At 44.9% G+C, this 9725-nt stretch overlaps 27 non-coding genes across 27 annotated transcripts; all 27 read right to left on the bottom strand.

The window, feature by feature from the left end:
• Positions 1–1931: 1931 nt before the first annotated feature.
• Trnag-gcc (transfer RNA glycine (anticodon GCC)) lies at positions 1932–2002 on the bottom strand. Its single transcript has one exon. It is a non-coding gene; the product is annotated as a tRNA-Gly (tRNA).
• Positions 2003–2009: 7 nt separating this feature from the next.
• On the bottom strand, positions 2010–2081 carry Trnae-uuc (transfer RNA glutamic acid (anticodon UUC)). Its single transcript has one exon. It is a non-coding gene; the product is annotated as a tRNA-Glu (tRNA).
• Positions 2082–2571: 490 nt separating this feature from the next.
• On the bottom strand, positions 2572–2642 carry Trnag-gcc (transfer RNA glycine (anticodon GCC)). Its single transcript has one exon. It is a non-coding gene; the product is annotated as a tRNA-Gly (tRNA).
• Positions 2643–2907: 265 nt separating this feature from the next.
• On the bottom strand, positions 2908–2979 carry Trnae-uuc (transfer RNA glutamic acid (anticodon UUC)). Its single transcript has one exon. It is a non-coding gene; the product is annotated as a tRNA-Glu (tRNA).
• A 364-nt stretch (positions 2980–3343) lies between these two features.
• On the bottom strand, positions 3344–3414 carry Trnag-gcc (transfer RNA glycine (anticodon GCC)). Its single transcript has one exon. It is a non-coding gene; the product is annotated as a tRNA-Gly (tRNA).
• A 448-nt stretch (positions 3415–3862) lies between these two features.
• Trnag-gcc (transfer RNA glycine (anticodon GCC)) lies at positions 3863–3933 on the bottom strand. The gene has a single exon. It is a non-coding gene; the product is annotated as a tRNA-Gly (tRNA).
• Positions 3934–4123: 190 nt separating this feature from the next.
• Trnag-gcc (transfer RNA glycine (anticodon GCC)) lies at positions 4124–4194 on the bottom strand. Its single transcript has one exon. It is a non-coding gene; the product is annotated as a tRNA-Gly (tRNA).
• Positions 4195–4201: 7 nt separating this feature from the next.
• Positions 4202–4273, bottom strand: Trnae-uuc (transfer RNA glutamic acid (anticodon UUC)). Its single transcript has one exon. It is a non-coding gene; the product is annotated as a tRNA-Glu (tRNA).
• A 169-nt stretch (positions 4274–4442) lies between these two features.
• Trnag-gcc (transfer RNA glycine (anticodon GCC)) lies at positions 4443–4513 on the bottom strand. Its single transcript has one exon. It is a non-coding gene; the product is annotated as a tRNA-Gly (tRNA).
• An 843-nt stretch (positions 4514–5356) lies between these two features.
• Positions 5357–5428, bottom strand: Trnae-uuc (transfer RNA glutamic acid (anticodon UUC)). The gene has a single exon. It is a non-coding gene; the product is annotated as a tRNA-Glu (tRNA).
• Positions 5429–5818: 390 nt separating this feature from the next.
• Positions 5819–5889, bottom strand: Trnag-gcc (transfer RNA glycine (anticodon GCC)). The gene has a single exon. It is a non-coding gene; the product is annotated as a tRNA-Gly (tRNA).
• Positions 5890–5896: 7 nt separating this feature from the next.
• Trnae-uuc (transfer RNA glutamic acid (anticodon UUC)) lies at positions 5897–5968 on the bottom strand. Its single transcript has one exon. It is a non-coding gene; the product is annotated as a tRNA-Glu (tRNA).
• A 169-nt stretch (positions 5969–6137) lies between these two features.
• On the bottom strand, positions 6138–6208 carry Trnag-gcc (transfer RNA glycine (anticodon GCC)). Its single transcript has one exon. It is a non-coding gene; the product is annotated as a tRNA-Gly (tRNA).
• A 786-nt stretch (positions 6209–6994) lies between these two features.
• Trnae-uuc (transfer RNA glutamic acid (anticodon UUC)) lies at positions 6995–7066 on the bottom strand. The gene has a single exon. It is a non-coding gene; the product is annotated as a tRNA-Glu (tRNA).
• Positions 7067–7177: 111 nt separating this feature from the next.
• On the bottom strand, positions 7178–7248 carry Trnag-gcc (transfer RNA glycine (anticodon GCC)). Its single transcript has one exon. It is a non-coding gene; the product is annotated as a tRNA-Gly (tRNA).
• Positions 7249–7255: 7 nt separating this feature from the next.
• Positions 7256–7327, bottom strand: Trnae-uuc (transfer RNA glutamic acid (anticodon UUC)). Its single transcript has one exon. It is a non-coding gene; the product is annotated as a tRNA-Glu (tRNA).
• Positions 7328–7438: 111 nt separating this feature from the next.
• On the bottom strand, positions 7439–7509 carry Trnag-gcc (transfer RNA glycine (anticodon GCC)). Its single transcript has one exon. It is a non-coding gene; the product is annotated as a tRNA-Gly (tRNA).
• Positions 7510–7651: 142 nt separating this feature from the next.
• Trnag-gcc (transfer RNA glycine (anticodon GCC)) lies at positions 7652–7722 on the bottom strand. The gene has a single exon. It is a non-coding gene; the product is annotated as a tRNA-Gly (tRNA).
• Positions 7723–7912: 190 nt separating this feature from the next.
• Trnag-gcc (transfer RNA glycine (anticodon GCC)) lies at positions 7913–7983 on the bottom strand. The gene has a single exon. It is a non-coding gene; the product is annotated as a tRNA-Gly (tRNA).
• Positions 7984–7990: 7 nt separating this feature from the next.
• Positions 7991–8062, bottom strand: Trnae-uuc (transfer RNA glutamic acid (anticodon UUC)). The gene has a single exon. It is a non-coding gene; the product is annotated as a tRNA-Glu (tRNA).
• A 111-nt stretch (positions 8063–8173) lies between these two features.
• On the bottom strand, positions 8174–8244 carry Trnag-gcc (transfer RNA glycine (anticodon GCC)). Its single transcript has one exon. It is a non-coding gene; the product is annotated as a tRNA-Gly (tRNA).
• Positions 8245–8251: 7 nt separating this feature from the next.
• On the bottom strand, positions 8252–8323 carry Trnae-uuc (transfer RNA glutamic acid (anticodon UUC)). Its single transcript has one exon. It is a non-coding gene; the product is annotated as a tRNA-Glu (tRNA).
• Positions 8324–8434: 111 nt separating this feature from the next.
• Positions 8435–8505, bottom strand: Trnag-gcc (transfer RNA glycine (anticodon GCC)). The gene has a single exon. It is a non-coding gene; the product is annotated as a tRNA-Gly (tRNA).
• Positions 8506–8717: 212 nt separating this feature from the next.
• Trnae-uuc (transfer RNA glutamic acid (anticodon UUC)) lies at positions 8718–8789 on the bottom strand. Its single transcript has one exon. It is a non-coding gene; the product is annotated as a tRNA-Glu (tRNA).
• Positions 8790–8897: 108 nt separating this feature from the next.
• Trnag-gcc (transfer RNA glycine (anticodon GCC)) lies at positions 8898–8968 on the bottom strand. Its single transcript has one exon. It is a non-coding gene; the product is annotated as a tRNA-Gly (tRNA).
• Positions 8969–9231: 263 nt separating this feature from the next.
• Trnae-uuc (transfer RNA glutamic acid (anticodon UUC)) lies at positions 9232–9303 on the bottom strand. The gene has a single exon. It is a non-coding gene; the product is annotated as a tRNA-Glu (tRNA).
• Positions 9304–9622: 319 nt separating this feature from the next.
• Trnag-gcc (transfer RNA glycine (anticodon GCC)) lies at positions 9623–9693 on the bottom strand. Its single transcript has one exon. It is a non-coding gene; the product is annotated as a tRNA-Gly (tRNA).
• Between the last annotated feature and the right edge of the window lie 32 nt (positions 9694–9725).

The raw sequence follows: 9725 nt of genomic DNA, 5'->3' as shown, positions 1-9725 counted from the left end.
AGCAATATAGGCGCAGCTGTGGACAATTTTGGTTTGTATGTTTACCTTTAACTTGTGATATTCACAACACAGCCTTTGTTGCGGCTGGATGGCCCTGTCAGCGTTTAGCGCTCGACACAAACTGCTCACTGTGACATATACCAGGAAACAATCGACAATAACATATATCCGTCCTCTCGGTTGTTCTATTTGATATTTCGCTGTAAAACCTCCACATTAATAAAGACACTCGCTTTCACCAAGGGGGCTTGAGACCGATTACCAGCCAATGCAAATAGTTTTCGGAACATATAAATATATATAGTACAATGGGGGAAGATGGGACACTTAAGCACATATTGCCAAATATTTCCAAAATCAAAATAGATGACGGTTTTTGGGAAATACGTACGAATTAGTACTATCATTCCTTTATTAATTGACACCAATTTAATAACATATAATAAAACACACGAGGAGTTGTTTAGCGATCCGCACAACAGGTAAAATTTTACAAATTTGAAAACACACAGGATAAAATGGGACAGTTTAAAATTATTGTTAATTTTGATTATCGAGTGTATTTATAAATAGGAATATACTTAAATAACACGAAATAATACTGCACGCTTTAAAAATTAGGTCTGAACATTTTTTTTGCCCTACTGCTATAGTTTTTAACATGTTACCTATACAGTATACATTATATTATTGCATAACACGTGATATTGTGTGAACGACAATGGGAAATGTTCGAACATCAATGGATAAATATTGTATCCTACGAATGTATATGAACTTGTAATAACAGAAAATAGATAATAACTGTTAATAAAGTTTTTATTTTTGCCACAAATTGGGTATTACTACTTTGTTTTTGGCACAACCATTTCTGATAAACTATCACCAGGTGCAAATGACCAAATTTAGAATATATTTTCAAAATATTATCTTTTTGTTATATCAGTATCTTATAGTTGAAAACCCCCTGAGGTATAAATTACTAAATTAAAAGAAAATCTTTCAAAGTTTGGCAATGAAAACATACAAAACTACCATGTTGGGGAAGATAGACTCTAAATTGAAATATATTTACATTACCAGTATTCTGCAACTTGTAGTTAACCTACCGAGTTTAATTCTAGAAATGTGGAATACTAGTGCTAACGGTGTCCCATAATTCCCATAGAACTCTAGACAAAGTGGGACAAGCGAAAGATCTCTTTACCTATAACATATAGGCTGAAAGATAGGTTAGCGTCAAAATCGATTGTTTCCTGTGACGTCAATATTACTTTCTTTGTTTTTTGCCTGCAACTTAAAACTTGAAGTCGGCGAAATTGAATTGCATTTTTCCGTCATTCTTTATAAACCTACCATTTTTTGTAACTACTTCACAAAGGCAATAACCATCAATATAGCGAATGTAAAAATCTCTTGCATTGGCCGGGAATCGAACCCGGGCCCTCCGCGTGGCAGTAAAAGTTTCTACCACTGAACCACCAAAGCTAACATGTTCCTACATCGGGAATCGAACCAGGGCCGCCTGGGTGAAAGCCAGGAATCCTAACCACTAGACCATGTAGGAGATGCTGCTCAACTCTTCACTTCTGGCATATCGGCTAAAATATGGGTCAGTTTTATAATTACTTTACAAACGCTATATAGAAACCACATTATATGGAATGTGAAAAGGGTTTGCATTGGACGGGAATCGAACCCCCCCGCGTGGGAGGCGAGGATTCTACCACTGAACCACCAATGCTAACATGTTACACAGGGAATCGAACCCGGGCCGCCTGGGTGAAAGCCAGGAATCCTAACCACTAGACCATGTAGGAGATGCTGCGTAGCTTTTCACTTCTGACATATTGGCTAAAAGATGGGTCAGGTTTATAATTACTCTACAAAGGCTATATATAAACCACATTATATCGAATGTGAAACGGGTTTGCATTGGCCGGGAATCGAACCCGGGCCCCCCGCGTGGCAGGCGAGGATTCTACCACTGAACCACCAATGCTAACATGTTCCTACACCGGGAATCGAACCCGGGCCGCCTGGGTGAAAGCCAGGAATCCTAACCACTAGACCATGTAGGAGATGCTGCTCAACTCTTCACTTCTGGCATATCGGCTAAAATATGGGTCAGTTTTATAATTAGCTGCGTAGCTTTTCACTTCTGACATATTGGCTAAAAGATGGGTCAGTTTTATAATTAGCTGCGTAGCTTTTCACTTCTGACATATTGGCTAAAAGATGGGTCAGGTTTATAATTAATATACAAAGGCTATATATAAACCACATTATATCGAATGTGAAAAGGGTTTGCATTGGCCGGGAATCGAACCCGGGCCCCCCGCGTGGCAGGCGAGGATTCTACCACTGAACCACCAACGCAAACATGTTCCTATACACCGGAAATCGAACCCGGGCCGCCTGGGTTAAAGCCAGGAATCCTAACCACTAGACCATGTAGGAGATGCTGTGTAACTTTTCACTTCTGACATATTGGCTAAAAGATGGGTCAGTTTTATAATTACTCTACAAAGGCTATATATAAACCACACTCTATCGAATGTGAAAAAGGTTTGCATTGGCCGGGAATCGAACCCGGGCCCCCCGCGTGGCAGGCGAGGATTCTACCACTGAACCACCAATGCTAACATGTTCCTACACCGGGAATACCCGGGCCGCCTGGGTGAAAGCCAGGAATCCTAACCACTAGACCATGTAGGAGATGCTGCGTAGCTTTTCACTTCTGACATATTGGCTAAAAGATGGGTCAGGTTTATAATTACTCTACAAAGGCTATATATAAACCACATTATATCGAATGTGAAAAGGGTTTGCATTGGGCGGGAATCGAACCCGGGCCCCCCGCGTGGCAGGCGAGGATTCTACCACTGAACCACCAATACTAACATGTTCCTACACCGGGAATCGAACCCGGGCCGCCTGGGTGAAAGCCAGGAATCCTAACCACTAGACCATGTAGGAGACGCTGCTCAACTCTTCACTTCTGGCATATCGGCTAAAATATGGGTCAGTTTTATAATTACTCTACAAACGCTATATAGAAACCACATTATATGGAATGTGAAAAGGGTTTGCATTGGACGGGAATCGAACCCCCCCGCGTGGGAGGCGAGGATTCTACCACTAAACCACCAATGCTAACATGTTTCACCGGGAATCGAACCCGGGCCGCCTTGGTGAAAGCCAGGAATCCTAACCACTAGACAATGTAGGAGATGCTGCGTAGCTTTTCACTTCTGACATATTGGCTAAAAGATGGGTCAGGATTATAATTAATATACAAAGGCTGTATATAAACCACATTATATCGAATGTGAAAAGGGTTTGCATTGGCCGGGAATCGAACCCGGGCCCCCCGCGTGGCAGGCGAGGATTCTACCACTGAACCACCAATGCTAACATGTTCCTACACCGGAAATCGAACCCGGGCCGCCTGGGTTAAAGCCAGGAATCCTAACCACTAGACCATGTAGGAGATGCTGTGTAACTTTTTATTTCTGACATATTGGCTAAAAGATGGGTCAGTTTTATAATTACTCTACAAAGGCTATATATAAACCACACTCTATCGAATGTGAAAAAGGTTTGCATTGGCCGGGAATCGAACCCGGGCCCCCCGCGTGGCAGGCGAGGATTCTACCACTGAACCACCAAAGCTAACATGTTCCTACACCGGGAATACCCGGGCCGCCTGGGTGAAAGCCAGGAATCCTAACCACTAGACCATGTAGGAGATGCTGCGTAACGTTTCACTTCTGACATATTGGCTAAAAGATGGGTCAGGTTTATAATTACTCTACAAAGGCTATATATAAACCACATTATATCGAATGTGAAAAAGGTTTGCATTGGCCGGGAATCGAACCCGGGCCCCCCGCGTGGCAGGCGAGGATTCTACCACTGAACCACCAATGCTAACATGTTCCTACACCGGGAATCGAACACGGGCCACCTGGGTGAAACCCAGAAATCCTAACCACTAGACCATGTAGGAGATGGTGCATAACTTTTCACTTCTGACATATTGGCTAAAAGATGGGTCAGTTTTATAATTACTCTACAAAGGCTATATATAAACCACATTATATCAAAGGTGAAAAAGCTTTGCATTGGCCGGGAATCGAACCCGGGCCCCCCGCGTGGCAGGCGAGGATTCTACCACTGAACCACCAATGCTAACATGTTCCTACACCGGGAATCGAACCCGGGCCGCCTGGGTGAAAGCCAGGAATCCTAACCACTAGACCATGTAGGAGATGCTGCGTAGCTTTTCACTTCTGACATATTGGCTAAAAGATGGGTCAGTTTTATAATTAGCTGCGTAGCTTTTCACTTCTGACATATTGGCTAAAATATAGGTCAGTTTTATAATTACTCTACAAACGCTATATACAAACCACATTATATGGAATGTGAAAAGGGTTTGCATTGGCCGGGAATCGAACCCGGGCCCCCCGCGTGGCAGGCGAGGATTCTACCACTGAACCACCAATGCTAACATGTTCCTACACCGGAAATCGAACCCGGGCCGCCTGGGTAAAAGGCAGGAATCCTAACCACTAGACCATGTGGGAGATGCTGTGTAACTTTTCACTTCTGACATATTGGCTAAAAGATGGGTCAGTTTTATAATTACTCTACAAAGGCTATATATAAACCACACTCTATCGAATCTGAAAAAGGTTTGCATTGGCCGGGAATCGAATCCGGGCCCCCCGCGTGGCAGGCGAGGGTTCTACCAATGAACCACCAATGCTAACATATTCCTACACCGGGAATCGAACCCGGGCCGCCGGGGTGAAAGCAAGGAATCCTAACCACTAGACTATGTAGGAGATGCTGCATAACTTTTCACTTCTGACATATTGGCTAAAAGATGGGTCAGTTTTACAATTACTCTAAAAATGCTATAAACCACATTATATCGAATGTGAAAAGGATTTGCGTTCGCCGGGAATCGAACCCGGGCCCCCCGCGTGGCAGGCGAGGATTCTACCACTGAACCACCAATGCTAACATATTCCTACACCGGGAATCGAACCCGGGCCGCCTGGGTGAAAGCCAGGAATCCTAACCACTAGACCATGTATGAGATGCTGCGTAACGTTTCGCTTCTGACATATTGGTTAAAAGATGGGTCAGTTTTATAATTACTCTACAAAGGCTATAAACCTCATTATATAGGATGTGAAAAGGGTTTGCATTGGCCGGGAATCGAACCCGGGCCCCCGCATTGGCCGGGAAAACCCGGGCCCCCCGGGTTTGCATTGGCCGGGAATCGAACCCGGGCCCCCCGCGTGGCAGGCGAGGATTACCACTGAACCACCAATGCTAAATATTCCTACACCGGGAATCGAACCCGGGCCGCCTGGGTGAAAGCCAGGAATCCTAACCACTAGACCATGTAGGAGATGCTGCGTAACTTTTCACTTCTGACATATTGGCTAAAAGATGGGTCAGTTTTATAATTAATATATTGGCAAGATGGGTCAGTTTTATAATTACTCTATATATAAACCACACTCTATCGAATGTGAAAAGGTTTGCATTGGCCGGGAATCGAACCCGGGCCCCCGCGTGGCAGGCGAGGATTCTACCACTGAACCACCAATGCTAACATGTTCCTACACCGGGAATACCCGGGCCGCCTGGGTGAAGCCAGGAATCCTAACCACTAGACCATGTAGGAGATGCTGCGTAGCTTTTCACTTCTGACATATTGGCTAAAAGATGGGTCAGGTTTATAATTACTCTACAAAGGCTATATATAAACCACATTATATCGAATGTGAAAAGGGTTTGCATTGGCCGGGAATCGAACCCGGGCCCCCCGCGTGGCAGGCGAGGATTCTACCACTGAACCACCAATGCTAACATGTTCCTACACCGGGAATCGAACCCGGGCCGCCTGGGTGAAAGCCAGGAATCCTAACCACTAGACCATGTAGGAGATGCTGCGTAGCTTTTCACTTCTGACATATTGGCTAAAAGATGGGTCAGTTTTATAATTAGCTGCGTAGCTTTTCACTTCTGACATATTGGCTAAAATATAGGTCAGTTTTATAATTACTCTACAAACGCTATATACAAACCACATTATATGGAATGTGAAAAGGGTTTGCATTGGCCGGGAATCGAACCCGGGCCCCCCGCGTGGCAGGCGAGGATTCTACCACTGAACCACCAATGCTAACATGTTCCTACACCGGAATCGAACCCGGGCCGCCTGGTGAAAGCCAGGAATCCTAACCACTAGACCATGTGGGAGATGCTGCGTAACTTTTCACTTCTGACATATTGGCTAAAAGATGGGTCAGTTTTATAATTACTCTACAAAGGCTATATATAAACCACACTCTATCGAATGTGAAAAAGGTTTGCATTGGCCGGGAATCGAACCCGGGCCCCCCGCGTGGCAGGCGAGGTTCTACCTGAACCACCAATGCTAACATATTCCTACACCGGGAATCGAACCCGGCCGCCTGGGTGAAAGCCAGGAATCCTAACCACTAGACCATGTAGGAGATGCTGCGTAACTTTTCACTTCTGACATATTGGCTAAAAGATGGGTCAGTTTTATAATTACTCTAAAATCTATAAACCACATTATATCGAATGTGAAAAGGGTTTGCAATTGGCCGGGAATCGAACCCGGGCCCCCCGCGTGGCAGGCGAGGATTCTACCACTGAACCACCAATGCTAACATATTCCTACACCGGAATCGAACCCGGGCCGCCTGGGTGAAAGCCAGGAATCCTAACCACTAGACCATGTAGAGATGCTGCGTAACGTTTCGCTTCTGACATATGGTTAAAAGATGGGTCAGTTTTATAATTACTCTACAAAGGCTATAAAAACCACATTATATAGATGTGAAAAGGGTTTGCATTGGCCGTTTTACATTGGCGGGAATCGAACCCGGGCCCCCCGCGTGGCAGGCGAGGATTATACCACTGAACCACCAATGCTAACATATTCCTACACCGGGAATCGAACCCGGGCCGCCTGGGTGAAAGCCAGGAATCCTAACCACTAGACCATGTAGGAGATGCTGCGTAACTTTTCACTTCTGACATATTGGCTAAAAGATGGGTCAGTTTTATAATTAATATACAAAGGCTATATATAAACCACACTCTATCGAATGTGAAAAGGGTTTGCATTGGCCGGGAATCGAACCCGGGCCCCCCGCGTGGCAGGCGAGGATTCTACCACTGAACCACCAATGCTAACATATTCCTACACCGGGAATCGAACCCGGGCCGCCTGGGTGAAAGCCAGGAATCCTAACCACTAGACCATGTAGGAGATGCTGCGTAAATTTTCACTTCTGACATATTGGCTAAAAGATGGGTCAGTTTTATAATTAATATACAAAGGCTATATATAAACCACACTCTATCGAATGTGAAAAGGGTTTGCATTGGCCGGGAATCGAACCCGGGCCCCCCGCGTGGCAGGCGAGGATTCTACCACTGAACCACCAATGCTAACATTTCGAGATGGGTCAGTTTTATAATTAATATACCATATAAAAGTTTTTATAAGTAATATTATAAAAGATGGGTCAGTTTTATAATTAATATACAAAGGCTATATATAAACCACACTCTATCGAATGTGAAAAGGGTTTGCATTGGCCGGGAATCGAACCCGGGCCCCCCGCGTGGCAGGCGAGGATTCTACCACTGAACCACCAATGCTAACATATTCCTACACCGAGAATCGAACCCGGGCCGCCTGGGTGAAAGCCAGGAATCCTAACCACTAGACCATGTAGGAGATGCTGCGTAACTTTTCACTTCTGACATATTGGCTAAAAGATGGGTCAGTTTTATAATTAATATACAAAGGCTATATATAAACCACACTCTATCGAATGTGAAAAGGGTTTGCATTGGCCGGGAATCGAACCCGGGCCCCCCGCGTGGCAGGCGAGGATTCTACCACTGAACCACCAATGCTAACATATTCCTACACCGGGAATCGAACCCGGGCCGCCTGGGTGAAAGCCAGGAATCCTAACCACTAGACCATGTAGGAGATGCTGCGTAAATTTTCACTTCTGACATATTGGCTAAAAGATGGGTCAGTTTTATAATTAATATACAAAGGCTATATATAAACCACACTCTATCGAATGTGAAAAGGGTTTGCATTGGCCGGGAATCGAACCCGGGCCCCCCGCGTGGCAGGCGAGGATTCTACCACTGAACCACCAATGCTAACATATTCCTACACCGGGAATCGAACCCGGGCCGCCTGGGTGAAAGCCAGGAATCCTAACCACTAGACCATGTAGGAGATGCTGCGTAACTTTTCACTTCTGACATATTGGCTAAAAGATGGGTCAGTTTTATAATTAATATACAAAGGCTATATATAAACCACACTCTATCGAATGTGAAAAGGGTTTGCATTGGCCGGGAATCGAACCCGGGCCCCCCGCGTGGCAGGCGAGGATTCTACCACTGAACCACCAATGCTAACATATTCGAGATGGGTCAGTTTAAATTAATATATATAAAAGTTTTTGTAATATATATAAAAGATGGGTCAGTTTTATAATTAATATACAAAGGCTATATATAAACCACACTCTATCGAATGTGAAAAGGGTTTGCATTGGCCGGGAATCGAACCCGGGCCCCCCGCGTGGCAGGCGAGATTCTACCACTGAACCACCAATGCTAACATATTCCTACACCGGGAATCGAACCCGGGCCGCCTGGGTGAAAGCCAGGAATCCTAACCACTAGACCATGTAGGAGATGCTGCGTAACTTTTCACTTCTGACATATTGGCTAATAGATGGGTCAGTTTTATAATTATACAAAGGCTATATATAAACCACACTCTATCGAATGTGAAAAGGGTTTGCATTGGCCGGGAATCGAACCCGGGCCCCCCGCGTGGCAGGCGAGGATTCTACCACTGAACCACCAATGCTAACATATTCCTACACCGGGAATCGAACCCGGGCCGCCTGGGTGAAAGCCAGGAATCCTAACCACTAGACCATGTATGAGATGCTGCGTAACGTTTCACTTCTGACATATTGGCTAAAAGATGGGTCAGTTTTATAATTAATATACAAAGGCTATAAACCACATTATATCGAATGTGAAAAGGGTTTGCATTGGCCGGGAATCGAACCCGGGCCCCCCGCGTGGCAGGCGAGGATTCTACACTGAACCACCAATGCTAACATATTCCTACACCGGGAATCGAACCCGGGCCGCCTGGGTGAAAGCCAGGAATCCTAACCACTAGACCATGTAGGAGATGCTGCGTAACTTTTCACTTCTGACATATTGCTAAAAGATGGGTCAGTTTTATAATTATATACAAAGGCTATATATAAACCTCATATATCGAATGTGAAAAGGGTTTGCATTGGCCGGGAATCGAACCCGGGCCCCCCGCGTGGCAGGCGAGGATTATACCACTGAACCACCAATGCTAACAATTTCGAGATGGGTCAGTTTATAATCTAACATATATATAAAAGTTTTTATGACATATTATAAAAGATGGGTCAGTTTTATAATTAATATACAAAGGCTATATATAAACCACACTCTATCGAATGTGAAAAGGGTTTGCATTGGCCGGGAATCGAACCCGGGCCCCCCGCGTGGCAGGCGAGGATTCTACCACTGAACCACCAATGCTAACATATTTACACCGAGAATCGAACCCGGGC

The sequence above is a fragment of the Ciona robusta genome, chromosome 2 (assembly GCF_009617815.1).
Source record: "Ciona robusta chromosome 2, ASM961781v2".
In the NCBI taxonomy this organism is placed as follows: Eukaryota; Metazoa; Chordata; class Ascidiacea; order Phlebobranchia; family Cionidae; genus Ciona; species Ciona robusta.
Note: the sequence above shows the minus strand (reverse complement) of the source record. Positions and strands in the feature narration are given on the sequence as shown.